Genomic DNA, 9659 nt, shown 5'->3' with positions numbered 1-9659 from the left:
TGTATTGTTTGTGAGCTTGATACAGGAGAAACAGTGATCAAAGGCATAAGAACTCCAAATAATTTAGACATACTCAAGGGAGGACAACAACAACGCTATATAAGCAAGAATGATGAACATTGTCTATGGCACAGAAGATTGGGGCATCTAAGCTTCTCTCAGATAAGGAAAGCATGCAAATATCAAGCGGTTCGTGATCTCCCTGAAATTAGAATTCCAGACAATACAATATGCAAATCATGTCAGTTTGGTAAGCAAACTAGAACTAATTTCCATGAGAAGGAAGGATCAGCTAGTAGGCCACTTGAACTTGTCCATACCGATGTATGTGGTCCATCCAGAAAAAGGTCACCTCGAGGAGAAGAATACTTCATATTGTTCATTGACGATTTTTCTAGGATGTGTTGGATAGGACTTCTGAAGCATAAAGACGAAGCTTTCGAAAAGTTCAGAGCATTCAAATCCTTGGTTGAAAACGAATCAGATCACAAAATCAAATGCCTCAGGTCTGATAGAGGCGGGGAATTTACCTCAAATGAATTTTTCGATTTTTGTGAAGAACATGGAATAAGAATGGAATTCTCTACTCCAAGGACTCCTCAGCAAAATGGAGTAGTAGAAAGGATGAACAGAACGGTTCAACAAATGGCTCGTGCTATGCTTGATGAGTCCAGAACTCCTGCAACCTTTTGGGGTGAAGCTGCATTTGCTACCGTGACTATTCTCAACAAGACAAACGTCCGGGTGAACAGCACTCAAACTCCTCATGAACTCTGGTATGGTAAGACTCCTACAGTAAAATACTTCAAAATTTTTGGAAGCAAATGTTACATCAAGAGGACAAATGAAAACCTTGGCAAGTTTGAACCTAGAGCAGATGAAGGCATTCTCCTTGGTTACTCTCCCCAAAGCAAAGGATATAAGTGTTACAATAAGAGACTTAGGAAAATTATTGAAAGTAGTGATGTAGTGGTTGATGAAGAAGGAAACATTCCAAGGGAGGTAAAATCCGAAGATTTCGAAGATGATGAGGACTATCCCTCAACATCAAATTAGACTAATGATGAAGAAGAAACCTATGAGGCACCAGAAGAACAGATAAGGGTAGAAGAAAAGACTCCATCCAGGTACGTCCAGAAGAATCATCCAAAAACTCAAATTTTGGGGCAGAAAGAGGTAGGTGTTCAAACAAGAAGAACTATTTCAGAAGCTTCAAGCTATCTAGCATTGCTCTCCTCCACTGAACCTCGAAATATAAGTGAAGCATGCAAAGATGAATGTTGGGTCAAGGCCATGAATGAAGAACTTGAGCATATTGAAAAGAATAACACTTGGGAGTTGGTTCCTAGACCAAATGATAAGAATTTCATAGGGACAAAATGGATATTCAAAAACAAGCTAAATGAGAATGGAGATGTTACTAAAAACAAGGCCAGACTTGTTTGTAAAGGGTATGCTCAAAAAGAAGGTATATACTTTGAAGAAACTTTTGCACTAGTTGCCAGACTTGAAGCGATAAGAATGTTTCTTGCTCTTTCTAGCTTTCAGAAGTTCAAAGTATATCAAATGGACGTGAAATCTGCCTTTCTGAATGGAGACTTTGAATAAGAAGTGTATATTGAGCAACCAAATGGGTTTATCCTTGGAAATGATCAAAAACTTGTATGCAGACTCAAAAAGGCTCTCTATGGCCTTAAACAGGCTCCAAGGGCCTGGTATTATCGTTTGGATAAGTACCTCCATCAATAAGGCTTTACAAAAGGATCAACAGATAACAATCTACATATAAAAATTGACAATGATAAGTTGCTAATATTTGTTGTGTATGTTGATGATATCATCTTTGGTAGCAATGAAGAAGACATGAGTCAAAACTTTGCTTTATTGATGCAAAAAGAATTCGAAATGTCCTTACTTGGTGAGCTCACATATTTTCTTGGTTTACAAGTCCAACAAAACAAAGACAGCATCTTTCTATCACAAACCAAGTACCTCAAGCAAATCTTGAAGAAATATGGGATGGAGGATTCAAAACCAGTATGTACCCCCATGGTAACAGGATGCAGCCTCAGCGCAAATGATGAATCAGCAGCAGTGCATCAACCAACCTATAGATCCATGATTGGAAGTCTGCTCTATTTAACAGGTACCCGACCAGACATCATGCATGCAATGGGAATAGTTGGAAGATTCCAGGCAAATCCAAAGGAAGCACACCTTCAGGCAGTTAAGAGGATCTTCAAATATCTTCAAGGAACACAAAACTATGGTTTATGGTATCCTAGAGACACAGATCTCACACTTCATGCATATACAAATGCAGATTGGGCAGGAAGCGTGGATGACAGAAAAAGCACTAGTGGTGGTGCATTCTTTATGGGTTCCATATTAGTATCCTGGTTCAGCAAGAAACAAAGTTCAATTGCATTATCTACAGTTGAAGCAAAATATGTGGTTGCTGCATCTTGTTGCACACAACTCCTTTGGATGATGCAAACATTGCAAGACATTCAAATCACTTGTACTCCACCTATCTCCATTTTTTGTGATAATACAAGTGCAATCAGTATTTCAAAGAATCCAGTCATGCATTTGAAGACCAAGCACATACCTATCAGATATCATTTTCTCCAGGAACAAGTGCTTGAACAAAAGGTCAAATTGGAGTATGTCCCCTCCAAAGAACAAGTTGCTGATATACTCACCAAACCTCTGCCCAGGGATACATTTGAATACCTTAGACAGAAGCTGGGAGTAGTTGATGCATCATCTTGCTATTGAAATTATCTGTTTTAGAGAACAGTGGTTGTATGCGAGTTTCATGAAGAATATCCGCATACATACGCAGGTTTCTGTGGATACAGTCACCTATATTTTGATTGAAGAAAATCAGTGGGACCAGACTCAGGATGAAAAGAGTCTGATATGGTCTAACAGAGACCATCTGGCACAGACTCAGGGGGAGCATATACTTCTAATAATGTATTGTTGGCATTATCTTAGAAAATCTTGGTTCAATTTCACAGCTGTTTTTGTTTAGGTGGAACAGATGCAGAAGAAGATCATGGTTCCAGTCTGAATGATGATTGACAAATGCTGCTAGTTGTTGATGACTATCATAGTCTTGTCTTAGATATTTAGTCTCTATGTCATGTATCAAGGTCATGTAATGGCCTATGTTGGTTTCCCCACTATGCCTGGGATGGATGATAAAATGTTCTTGTTTATCATATGTAAACTTTTGGTGTATCCCCACTTGGTTGGGTGGATGAGTCAATATTGGTATATCCCCACTTGGTTGGGAAATGGTTGTATGTATGAGTCTTTGGTGATAGGACGGTCAAGTATATAAAGTCATGGTTCTTCTTGTAGAACATATTTTTGCAGACCTTGCCTTTATTCAGGGAGAGCATGGACAGCACAGCAGAGCAGAGATTTTAGCATGTACTCAGGGGGAGCATAACCCTTTTCCCTTGATGACAAAGGGGGAGAATGACTTTGAGGAACTTGGGGTTGCCATCGAGTCCAAAGGGGGAGATTGTTGGCATTATGACATAGGTTTGGCGCTATGACACAGGTGTTGTCCTTGATGGCAACTCACTCAAATGACAGATCACAGTTCAGGCTCTTAGAATGAAGGAAAAATATATATATGCATATTCCTCTTATCCAAGTTACGTATACACGCGGGATAGACGTTCAAAAGGTGCATATACGTATGCATGCACTTTCATGTAAGGAAAAGCACGTACATGTGGGGAAACTTATTTATGGTCCATGGTATTTAGTTCTTGGTATTTGGACCTATGGTTTTGGACCATGGTATCTCGTCTGAAGTGTTGAACCCAAGTATTTGGACCAAGGTATTGTTTCTTTATGGTTTGGATCATGGTATTGAGTAAGGCCTAAGACTATAAAAGGGGAAGGAGATCATTAGGCAAGGGCATTCACTCAAGCATTGAATATCTTATGAAGAGCAAGATCTAGAATTGGGTTATGGTGCATAGCTGGATCTGAACCAAGGAGGAACCTGAGCACCAGAAGAAGGATAAGTTCTATTGTTGGGTCAAGATCTTAAGGGTTGAATAGTAGTATCTTTGTATGATTTTGATCTGTTATATTTGGCACATGACTTGATCTATAAATCTGATAATCTAGGTATAACTGATGTCTGAATAAATGAAAAGGAAAAATTATCTTTTATAGATATTTACGCAGGTTCGGCATAGCAAAGACGCGTATACACGCTAGTTAATTAATTCAAAACAGCGTATACGCAGGTTGGACTTAATATAGAAGCGTATGCACGCAGATTCTGCATATTGACGTAGCGTACGTCTCATGAAATATGTTTTAGGTCTGGGTTCAGGATTGTTTTCTGGTTACTGTTACTGTTTTATGGGTACATCTTTCAGAGAAGTGACTATTTGATTCAGTTTTGTTTGGTACAAAGGAAAATGGTTGATGTAGATACATTTGATGTTTGATTGATGTTATTGATGGATCTAGTCTGAAAATTTATGAAACGTGGTCCTTGGAAGAAAAGAGAAGGTTGTAGCCTTCTATAGGTCAGCACCTACAAGAGCTAAGGGGGTTGTAGCTCCCTTCCAGAAGAAGCTGGAGAACAAGAGAAGGTTGTAGCCTTCTGCAGGTAGAAGCCTGCGTACTGGTATAAGTCTGCTCCAGTATAGAAACACTGTAAAAAGAAGTTTCTAATTGAAAGAAGATAGAGACGAATTGCAGCAGGTGGTTTTTCACCCACATTGGGTTTCCACCTTACATCTTGTGTTCTTTTGTGTGACTGTCTAATCTTTTTTATTGTTCCTGGTTACTGTTTATATGGTTCTGACACACAGATTAATGATCAACATCTGAAGAATAAACTAAATTACCAGTCTGCAAGTTATATGCAAGTTTCCTTAACTATAGTTGCGTATATACGTCGTTTTCACTAACTGAAGTAGCATATGCAAATCTGATTATGAAATAAAAATAATTGACTTGATAATACTTATTCACCCCCCCTCTCAGTATTATTTCCAACACTTCATACAATGGTTTTGCAGTGAAAGGAATGTGTTGATTGATCTACCTCATATCCACTTCATCCAAATTATGGAAGTATAATGAGGATTTTTGGTTGTTAATGCACATACCAACAGCTCTACCATAAAGTGATGGCATCTTCACAAGCTTACCAACTCTCTTTCGGATATGTTTCAAAAGATAAGGATGTAATCTACAAATAAAAGATGAGTAATGGACATAGTCGTAGGAATATGAGTTCCCTAAAACTCCCCCTGCTTTTGGCATCTGATATGAGGTGATTCAAACCTTTTTCCACAAGGAGAAACAATAAGGGAGAGAGTGGAAATCCTTGTCCAAGTCCTCGTTGAGCATGAAAAAAATTGGAAGTCGATCCATTAATCAAAATTGCAAGGACACTATCTGAATGCATCTCATGATCCATGTGATAGGGTCTAGGCTAAAACCAATATGAGTGAGGAGGAGACAAATATAGATCTAATTTATCTTGTCATAGGATTTTGAGAGATCAATTTTGACGACCACCCCATTAAGGTTCTAGATTTTATTTCTATGAATCCCCTCTTGAGCCACTCCAATTTCCTCGTGAATATGATTGCCTTCCAAGAATGCAAATTGTTCCTTGGTGATGGCCTTAGATAAAATGGGCTTCACCTTGAGAGAAATTAGTTTTTTAATCATCTTATAGATAACATTACATAGCAATATGGGCTTGAAGTCATCAAAGGATTCTAGGGCATCGATTTTCAAAATGAGTGCAATGAACGTAGACTTGAAGGATGGGAGTACTTTTTGTTCCTTCCTTGTCTCTTCAATGATCGATAGCAAATATGCCCTTATTAAATCATATAGACCTAGAAAAAAAATCAACATCCTAGCCATCTAGCCCTGGACTTTTGTCCTATTGGAAGTTGTGTAATATGGTTTTAAGCTCCTCCTTTGAAACCTTGTCCATAAAGGATCTACTTTCATCTTCCTCAAAAAATCTATGGTAGAGAAATGTAGTTCTGATAACCACAACTATGGAGGTTTCTTCAAGTGCTTTAAAAATATTTTGGAAATGGGACACCCCAAGATTTTCTAGCTCATTAAAATTTGAGACTTCTCTTCCCTCCCTATCCTTGGAGCTCTAGATGGTGTTACACATTTTTTCCCCTTTGGATGTGCATGGAAGAATTTGGTATTCTCATCTCCACATTTCAGCCATATGGCCCTACTTTTGAGTTTCAATTCAACCTCTTTTTCCTTTAGAATCTCATTCCTTCTTTTTTCTAATATAATTAATTCAAGTTTTTCTTCTTCTAATTCAAAACCTTCTCCTTCCCTAACAGAGAGTAACTATAGACAACTCTCAATGGCGTCCAATAATTTTGTAGTCTCTTGCTTCTTCTTTTTATCCCATTCCTTAGTTTTTTTTTTTTTTTTTTTTTTTTTTTTTTTTTTAAGGTTGGTTTCAAACTAGTAGGTAGCAAAGGTGCCTCCTTGTGGATTTAAAATTTTCTAGTGATATATGATAAGGTTATTTAAATCCTCATCTTTTAGGCAATTTGAGTTCATTTTAAAAGAACTGGTTGGCTTCTCAAAAGTGCCCTTGATCTCTATGAATATTGGGGAGTGCTCTGAACACACACCCCCCCCCCCCCCACCAAAAACCAACCCATTGTTTCAATAGATGGAAATTTTATAGGAGATCCTTAGAGGTTAAGGCTCTACCTACAATTGAGGGAGAGGACTTTCATTTTAAAACCCCTCCTAGGGCTTTCACCACTCTAAGTGCCCCTTGGATATATTGTTGTTTTCCTATGGCTAGACCCTCGTGGGCTGGTTTTAAGGCTTTCATCAAGGTGGACATTCTACCTTGCCCTTTAGGTTCCTTGGATGAGATTTGAAGTTTCCCTTCCTAGGGGTAAACAATAGAATGGGATCACAAGTTATATATGGTCGCAAATCTCTTAATTCTCATAGAGGGAAAGAGGTGACGAAGTCATTGGAGATGAAAATCCTTCTAGAGAATATCTATAGAGACAGATCGTGGAGGATAGAGGGGAATTGACTGGGAAAGAGGAAGGCCCGGGTAATGGAAGGGATGAAGAGATGCACAAATAATTTATATTTGTAGTGGTGTGTGCAGAAGATATAACATCAAAAACAGGGGAAAGAGTACAGGGTAGAGGAGTGTGGGTACCCCCCATAGATGCTTATGTATCCATCTACACAAAACTAGTTTTTAATCCTTCCCCTTTAGTGTTTCTCATCCCCAAATGTTCACATGTTAGTCACTTTGCAGGGTCCACCAATGTGGCCCTCAGTTCCATACCCTTTGAACCACCACTCTTACCTTTTGAAGGTGTTGACTAGGCTCTTCCATGGAATGGGAGTTCATAGTTTTTAACTAGATATTTGTATTTGTGACATCTTCTACAGCAGAATGGAACCCTTTCATATTCCAACATTTGAAGGTTTCCCAACCCACATCTAATAGATCAATATATTATCAAAGCCCCTTATGCAGATCTAAGAACACCAAAATTTGAGCTACCTTTCTAGTTCTAAACCTAATGTAGGAGTATTTGTGATCTAGATATCTCTTCAAGTTCTTAAAAACCAAAAAAACATGTGCATCCCAGAAATTGGCAAGTTGTCCTGGTACTTTGACCCATATGTGGACTTCATCCAGCCCTTCTTTCTCAGCGTTGAACAAAGGGGTCTAGAAATTGAATAGAAAGGGTATTTTTTCTATTTTCCATACCTTTAGTTAATAGCATTACCTCCAAGGGATGTTGCACCATCGGTGAAATCTCTTATTCTACCCATGCTCCTATGGATTCCATATTGAACTACCTTCCCATTAGACAACCTACTAATGATTTTTCATTCATATCAACTTCATTTTTCACGGGGAATTTTGTGCCCGACACTAGCAATAAATTTGCTTCGCTCGTGTTTTTTATGGGATGATTTTTTTTTCTTTTTAACCCCCTTCTTTTGGCTATCCATGGACTCTTATTTCTCTATAGAGGTTGAATATGAATTCCCTTGGACCTTGGTTCCCCTCTTAGCATCTAGGGAAACACCCTTTCCCCATCTGATAGTAAATATCATAGAATATCATTAGCTAACTATTGTGGGAACAACTTATTTGGGATGTCACATATAGACAAAACCCTTGTAGTAATGAAACCCTTGCCAAAAATTGGATTTGTCAAAAGAGGAAAGAGGGTAAGAAATTCAGTACCTGGAGAGACATTATCCTAAAGAGGCTGAAACCAAAAAGGGGTGATCTCCTATGGAAGCCCCCCATGTTTCCTTTGAAACTTATTTTCTCCCTTCGCTTTGTCCCTAGCTTGAGTTCCCATGCTTGTTTTCCCCCTTGGCATCCCCCTCTTTCCTGGTATCTTTCAAAACTTCATCTGGCTTCTCCTAGGTAACTTTAGTTGGTTTAAGGGAAACTTCTGAGTTGTTTTTCGGCTGTAAACCCATTCGGTCAGCCTCTTCTTTTACCTTAAACTCTAGTGTATAAACCCAAATCGATGTTTCACTTTCAGGTTCTAGTTCATAGTCCACCCTTTCATTGTCCTCCATGGTAAAAAACCTGTCAGATCATCCTACATACTAATTTACCCAGTAATCCTATCAACACCACTTATGGTTGACTAAATAGTTGGGGATTGTGAGTGCTTACATGACAATTATGATGGCATTCCCTAAACCTCAACTCAACTGAAAAATAGGTAAAAAACCATAAATGGCTGCTTCAAAATTCTGTTTGTTTTATTGAATACCACCACTACTTTTTTGTACATAGGTCTTACACCACATACAAGCCATAAAGGCCACAGAGAACCCTAGTCACAAAGATCATAACACTGGTCGTAGAGCCCTCTAATTTTGTCTAATATTCCTCTTAAAATATTTTATTATATAAATAGTTTTTTTATTTATGATATAGTAAAATTTTATATTTTATTATCAATGTATAACATCTCCATCCACTAACTATATATATATATATATATATATATATATATATATATATATATATATATATATATATATATATATATATATTATTATCAATGTATAACATCTCCATCCATCCACTAACAATATATATCAATATATATACATATATCTATTTATTTATTTATTTTTCGGAGAAAAATCAAACTTTTTATTAAGTCAATAAAAAGTTACATTTGTAGATGCTTAAAGCATTCCTAAGACTGTGAATTCACAAAAAGAAAGACACAGCGCAACTGAGTAATAACCACGACAATACCAAGAGGAATTATGTTACTCAGAAAACCATAACAAAAACCAAAATCATAGATGGGCCTCCCCATATATCAAGGAGAAAACAACCCTCACATAATTACTATTAATAAAAAAATGTAGCCAATATGTCCACAAAAATAAAAGTACCAGTGATAACAAGAAAATGAAATCATGTCCATCTGATAGATCTCCATCAAGTAAACAAAAATAGTAAGGTGTAAATGCTAGAAACTTGTGAAAAAACATGTATCATCTGTTGTAAGGCAGTTGATCCGACACATGGATCTTTCCTTCCTTTGATTTTGTTATTCTCCATGAGCCCAAATCATGTTGCAAAC

Source organism: Pinus tabuliformis, chromosome 5_1, assembly GCF_031772625.1.
Source record: "Pinus tabuliformis cultivar Carrire ecotype Pingquan chromosome 5_1, CPIR1, whole genome shotgun sequence".
Lineage (NCBI taxonomy): Eukaryota > Viridiplantae > Streptophyta > Pinopsida > Pinales > Pinaceae > Pinus > Pinus tabuliformis.
The sequence above is the reverse complement of the archived record's forward strand: the minus strand, read 5'-3'. Positions refer to the sequence as shown.